This window comes from Ornithorhynchus anatinus, chromosome 7 (assembly GCF_004115215.2).
Source record: "Ornithorhynchus anatinus isolate Pmale09 chromosome 7, mOrnAna1.pri.v4, whole genome shotgun sequence".
Lineage (NCBI taxonomy): Eukaryota > Metazoa > Chordata > Mammalia > Monotremata > Ornithorhynchidae > Ornithorhynchus > Ornithorhynchus anatinus.
Window position 1 is genome coordinate 74,009,393 of NC_041734.1, and position 7,270 is coordinate 74,016,662.

A 7,270-nucleotide genomic window follows, 5' to 3' on the forward strand; every position below is an offset into this window, starting at 1 on the left:
GACAGATGAGGTGTAATTGCAGTGTAATCTTGTATTAAGTAGACCACCTGGGTAATGTTTAGCTAAGGCGGTCTCAGAGGTGAAGCTCTGGTAAAGATGTGAAGGACATTCAGTTCTCATTCTCTCTCTTCGGTCGTAGCTGAGGTATCAGCTACTTTAAACATAAGCCTGTCCCTACCTAGTCCTGTGGATGCCTTAACTGACCGCTTCTCTTCATTTTTATAGATTTTTTTTCTACAGTGTGTCTTGTGTTTCTATGGTATTTTCCCAAACATTTAGCATAGTGCATTGCACCCAGTGGGTACTCAGTAAAAATACCATTACTACCACCACCACCTCTCTTTTCTTCAGCCCAACACCTTGTGCTTCGAAATGGAGGACTAAACTATCTAGTAACTTGCCTTTCCTTGTACTCTAGAAATGGACTGCAGAGTCTGATGGATGAGTGAAAAATTGATTGAATGAATCAAGCAGTGGCATCTATCGATCACTTACTGTGTGCCCAGCACTTTACAAAGCAATTGGGAAAGTACAGTACGATCAAGTGGGTAGAAATAATTGTTGCCCACAAGGAGTTTATAGTCTCAGGGGAAGGCAGGTATTAAACTAAATTAGTATTAAACTAAATTACCAATAGGGGAAAGAGTACATTATAAGGGTACACGTAAGTATAAGCGTTGTGAGCCTGGGGTGATTATCAAAGTGCTCAAGGTATCATAGTTGAGGCAGAGGGGAGGGTGGGGAGGGGAAATGAGGGCTTAGTCAGGGAAGACCGCTTGGAGGATGTGTGATTTTAGGAGGGGTTTGAAGGTGGGAAGAGTAGGAACTAGCAGATGTGAAGGGGAAGAGAGTTCCAGACCAAGGTAGGACAAGGGCAAGAGGTTGGTGGGAACATAGACAAGATAGAGACACACAGAATAGGTTACTATTGGAAGAGTGGAGTGTTTGAACTGGGTTGTAATAGGATATCAGTGAGGTAAAGAATGTGGAAGTCAGTTGATTGAGTGCCTTTAAGTTGATGGTAAGGAGTTTCTGCTTGATATGGATGCGGAAGGGTAACCATTGGAGGCTCTTGAGGAGTGGGAAATATGGACTGAAAGTTTTTTCAGAAAAGTGATCTGGGCCGCAGAGTGAAGAGGAGAGAGACAGGAGGCAGAAAGGTCAGCTAGCAGGTTGATGCTGTCAAGGCAAGATAGGATAAGAGCTTTGATCAACGTGGAAGCAGTTTGGATGGAGAGGAAAGGGTGGATTCTAGAGATGTTGTGAAGATAGAACTGACGGGATTTGGTGGCGGACTGAATGTGTGAGAGAGATGAGTCGAGAATAATACCGTAGTTACAGGCTTGAGAGACAGGGAGGATGGTAGTGTTTTCTACAATGATAGGAAAATCAGGTGGAAGACAGGGTGTATGTGGGAAGGTGAGAAGTTCTGTTTAGGACATGTTTAGTGTACGTTATCAGTGGGACATTCTAGTAGAGTTGTCCTGAAGGCAGGAGGAAATGCAGGTCTGCTGAGAAGGTCGGAGGTCAGAGCTGGGGAGGTAGCTTTGTGAATCATCCTCCTAGAGATGGTAGTTGAAGCCATGGAGCGAATGATTTCTCCAAAGGAGCGCGTGGAGTTGGAGGGAAAAAAATGGGACCCAGAACTGAGCCTTGAGGGAAGGCAAGGCTGCAGAGAAGGACAGATGTCTCGGCTAGAATCCGAGTACTTGCTATGTGCAGGAGCCGTCTGGCCTAGTGGCTAGAGCCCCGGCTTGGAAGCCAGAGGACATGGGTTCTAAGCCTGGCTCTGCCACTTGTCAGCTGCGTGACCTTGGGCAAGCCACTTAACTTCTCTGTGCCTCAGTTACCTCATCTGTAAAATGGGGATTAAGACTGTGAGCCCCACATGGGACAACCTGATTACCTTGTACCTAACCCAGTGCTTAGAACAGTGCTTGGCACATAGTAAGCACCTAGCAAATATCACAATAATAATAATAATAAGTGCACAGAAGGAACAGACTCAAGTTCATGGGCGATGCAGTAGGGAGGGAAACTAGAATGGGGAGATAGTTTAATCAGGGAAGACCTCCTGGAAAAGATGTGATTTCAGAAGAGCTTTGAAGATGGGGAGAGCAGTGATCTACTGGGTGTCAATCAATCAATCGCATTTATTGAGCTCTTACAGAGTGCAGAGAACTGTACTAAGCACTTGGGAGACTAAAATATAACAAAGTTGGTAGATACATTCTCTAACCACAGCGGGAAGGAGTTCTAGGCAGCGGGGAGCAAAAGAAAAGGGTCTAAGGATCACCGCTTGCCAAAGGGGTTCATGGGTGACAAAAATTGATTTGTGCTGCTGTTAGCCAACCCAACTCCTGTTCCCACCCTCACCTTCCCTCTTACAGATTAGGATCTAATGCCCCTTCTCTGTATACCAACAAACCAAACATAGGGAACCGAGTGCTTAGAACAGTGCTCTGCACATAGTAAGCGCTTAACAAATACCAACATTATTATTATCATTATTATTAATAAATGAACCGGATATTTATAAATCTTTATAAATATATTGTTACACACTTTCTACAAAGTCTCTGACAGAAGCTTGTCTTCCCAAGAAGGGGTAGCAAGGGCGGGGGGTGGCATTTTTGATTACAGACACCTCAATCGTATAATTTAGTGAATACGTGCCCCTCGTGAAGGTTTTAAGAAATAATTATAAAGGCTTAATACTTACATATGAAGGATGTTAATAGTTGTACCCTAATAAGTTGGAGTTTAAATTAAATTAAATGTAAAATCTTTCTTTACATTTTGAAGCTTTAAAAATGAATCCTCCTGACTACCAATACTTTCCAAGCTTTGACTGAAGACAAAGGCTTTTATTCTTATAGCTTAATGTGTCCACACATTTTTCCCATCTCTCTGCTACATATCCGCATACTCATACACTAACATGAATTTCTGCAACTTACTATTTAGTTTGCAGCTTGTGACTAATGACGCCTTAATTAGAAATCTAGATGTCAGGTTATTGTTACTGGATGATGGTGATAGCTGCTAATTTGAGCTTGAAAGCAATGATTGAAAGGGGAGAGTCGGGGAGTTGACCTTTTGCTACTGAAGATGCTTCAGGCTGGGTCAATTCACACCCACCATAGTCATTAGTTTCCAATCTCCTTCCTAATATTTACTCCCACGCAGTTTACCAAGATGCCAATCAGACTCCAACACACAGCAGTGTGTTTAGGCCCTTGCTTTCTTCAGTAATCAAGTTATCATTTAGAGCGGCGTTTCTCCTATCAGCTTCCTCGACTATATTTAAAGTTAAAAGCAAATATGTTTATTTTTCAACCCCCCCTCCCAATCACACATCGTGCTTTGCAGTTCTCCCTCGCTTTTCTGGCAGAAACGCAATGTGCCAGGGGACCATAAGAGGGCAGCTGTGACCAAAAAAGAAAATGTAGGAGGGAAAAAGAAAATACAAAAAAAAGTCAACCAGTGGAAGAGATGAAGCAGGAAAGGAAGAGAGTGCTATGGAGAGCAACGGCCAATGAACGAGGAAGGAAAAAGGAAGGGGAAACCAATAAAAGCAGACAACCCCAGGAAAAAATAAAGAGAATGAAGGAATGGAAAAAAGAGATAAAGGGAAAGTAAAAGGCTAAAAAGACAGTCCAGTGAATGTGCAATTTTTTGGGGGGGAGTTAAAAAGAGTCCACCGAATTCAAATAGGCTCAGATGCAGCAGAGAAGGTATTTTTTTCCTTCCCTGAACTGAAGGGCATTTTATCTTTCTGCCCTTTATCTTTAAGCCCTTAAATTCTGCTGCAAACTGGAGCGTTCAGAGCATGCTCTATGCATCTGGGCTTGTGATGTCTGGGGGGAAAAATTGCATCTTCAGATGCATAAAAAAGCTTTCAGCCTTGAGCGAGCTAAGTAAATTAGGCGGAATATAAAGGGGGCTGCCCTGTTTCTCAATGCAGCAGCCCTCAGAAATGAAGCTCCAGTCTTTTGAAGCTACAGTCATAATCCAATGCTTTCAGGTGTACTTCAACCCAATGCTCTCTTGGTTTCAGCAGGTTAAGTTCATTAAAGAACCTCCCTTCTCGCTTTCTCCTTTCTAGTCTCCCCTTTTGGGTGCATTAGGCGGAAACCACCCCCAAGGAGTTACAGTATGGTGATGTTTCACGTTGTGAATGGAATGCAGGAACAACACTTAGTCTGGGACATTTGAAATGGAAAATACTTCTCCTGTACTTGTAATGCCTTTTAGTTAAGTTTTCTTCTCCTTCTTTCTTCACTTTCCAATTACTGATGACAAACCCATTTCAGTGTTTATTAAGCACTCAAATGTGCATGACGCTATTCTGGGCCTTGACCAAGGTTAAACAGACAGGGTGCCTACAATCTGGGTGTTTGGGATATAAAATGAGAATTTGCACTTTACGGTTCTCTTCTCTATGTTAAAAGGGATAAGGAGGGGAGAGTTTGTGAGACAGGTTGGTTTATCCTTCCTTTCTTTTTATTCCCCTGTAGTTCTTAGTTCAGAACCAGTGTGCTAATTCAAATCACCTCTCTCTACCCTGATAGTCTGATCCCGATTTAGGATTCTGTAGGATCGGATAACCTGCATGGGTATTCCACTGTGGAGGGATATCTGACTCCACTCCCTTCTGCGTCACCCTGACTTTCTCCCTTTAATAATAATGCTGGTATTTGTTGAGCGCTTACTATGTTCCGAGCACTGTTCTAAGTGCTGGGGTAGATACCAGGTTATCAGGTTGTCCCACGTGGGGCTCACAGTCTTAATCCCCATTTTACACTTTATTTATCCTCCCTCCCAGCCCTCCATCACTTATGTACATATCTGTAATTTTATTTACGTTGATGTCTGTCTCCTCCTCTAGATGTAAGCTTATTGTGGGCAGGCAGTGCATCATTATATTGTTATATTGTACTCTCCCAAGGGCTTAGTACAGTGCTCTGCACACAGTAAGCGCTTAATAAATGCAACTGACTGACTGATTGACTGACCTGACCTGTATATGTCCTGTACCACTAGATTTTAAGCTCTTTCTGGGCAAGGATCGGTTTTTCTCTCCCAAGGACTTAACACACTGCTCTTCACACAGTGAATGCTCGATAAATACCATTCACTGATGGATTCCCCCCCAAAGAAAGTCAATTTAACTGACTCGCCCCGCAACCGTGCAGCACATCAGCACACGTACTAAAATTGGAATGATACAAAGAAGATTAGCATGACCTCGGCGCAAGGATGACATGCAAATTTGTGAAACATTCCACATATTTTTTCCTCAAATCCTCCAAACGATCACACTTCCCCCTTTCAAAGCCCTCCTGAAGGCTAACCTCCTCCAGGAGGCCTTCCCAGACTAAGCCCCCCTTTTCCATAGCTCCTCCTCCCCCCATCACCCCAACTAGCTCCATTTGCCCTGCCCCCGTCCCAGAGCAATTGTGTATATATGTACATATCTATAATTCTATTTATTTGTAATAATACCTGTTTACTTGTTTTGGTATGTATATATATCTATAATTCTATTTATTTATATTGATGTTACTGATACCTGTTTACTTGTTTTGATGTCTGTCTCCCCGCTTCTAGACTGTGAGCCTGTTGTGGGCAGGGATTGTCTCTTTTTGCTGCTGAATTGTGCTTTCCAAGTGCTTAGTACAGTGCTCTGCACACAGTAAGCACTCAATAGATATGACTGAATGAATGAATGAACCCTGCTATTGGTATTCATGGGTTGGGTTGGCCTGGTACACTGCAGTTACTGCAGGTCTCTGGGGGGTGGGCAGGAAATAGGAAGGGAGGAAAGAGGGTTTCCTAATATCAGCAGCACATGGTAGTAAACTGAGTTGTGACAATGGATATTTCTGTATGTTACTTTTAGAGGCCTAGAGTGCAAAGCTGGAGAAGCAGCATGGTGGAGATAGCACTGACTTGCCAATTGCCTGCTGTGTGACCTTGTTCAACTTCTTTGTACCTCGGTTTCCTCTACTGTAAAATGAAGATACCTGTTTTCCCTCATGCTTAGACTATGAGCTTCATGTGGGACAGGGATTGGGACAGGGACTGGGACCGAGCTAATTAACCTGTACCTACCCAAGTGCTTAGAATAGTCTTTAACGCATAGTAATAGTAACGCTGAACAAATACCACTAAAAAAAAGAAAAAAAAAGGGCTGGGTGGGGGATGGGGAAAGGGAAGAAAAATGATGGGGTGACTGGCTGCATAGCCGAATCCTGGTCATGGCTTGCACTGGACATGCTGGTGCTGGTGTTGGTAGCCAACAGGTGCCCCAACTGAAGTTACCTGCACATGATCTGTGCCTGTATCCTAATGCTAGTCAGCTGACTCAACTAGCAACTTTCCTAAATGTAATTAGTAGTCAGGCTCGCATCTCCTCCTGCCTCCAGGACGTCTCCACCTGGATGTCGGCCCGCCACCTAAAACTCAACATGAGCAAGAACGAGCTCCTCATCTTCCCTCCCGAACTTGGTCCTCTCCCAGACTTCTCTATCACCGTCGATGGCACGACCATCCTTCCCGTCTCTCGGGCCCGCGATCTCGGTGTCATCCTTGACTCATCTCTCTCGTTCACCCCACGCATCCTATCCGTTACCGAGACCTGCCGGTTTCACCTCTACAATATCGCCAAGATCCACCCTTTCCTCTCCACCCAAACGGCTACCTTACTGCTACGGGCTCTCGTTATATCCCGGCTAGACTACTGTGTCGGCCTTCTCTCTGACCTCCCCTCCTCCTCTCTCGCCCCGCTCCGGTCTATTCTTCACTCCGCTGCCCAGCTCATCCTCCTGCAGAAACGATCTGGGCATGTCAGTCCCCTTCTTAAACAACTCCAGTGGTTGCCTATCAACCTCTGCTCCAAACAAAAACTCCTCACTCTAGGCTTCGAGGCTCTACGCCACCTCGCCCCTTCCTACCTCTCCTCCCTTCTCTCTTTCTACCGCCCACCCCGCACGCTCCGCTCCTCTGCCGCCCACCTCCTCACCGTCCCTCGGTCTCGCCCATCCCGCCGTCGACCCCAGGGCCACGTCCTGGAACACCCTCCCTCCTCACCTCCGCCAAACTGATTCTCTTCCCCTCTTCAAAACCCTACTTAAAACTCACCTCCTCCAAGAGGCCTTCCCAGACTGAGCTCCTCTTCTCCCTCTACTCCCTCTACCACCCCCCCTTTACCTCTCCGCAGCTAAACCCTCTTTTCCCCCTTTCCCTCTGCTCCTCCACCTCTCCC

General features: G+C 45.1%; 1 non-coding gene across 1 annotated transcript; it reads left to right on the plus strand.

Annotated features, from left to right (window-relative positions):
* Positions 1 to 5,192: 5,192 nt before the first annotated feature.
* On the plus strand, positions 5,193 to 5,297 carry LOC114813453. Its single transcript, XR_003761173.1, has one exon. It is a non-coding gene; the product is annotated as a U6 spliceosomal RNA (small nuclear RNA).
* The last annotated feature ends 1,973 nt before the right edge of the window (positions 5,298 to 7,270 follow it).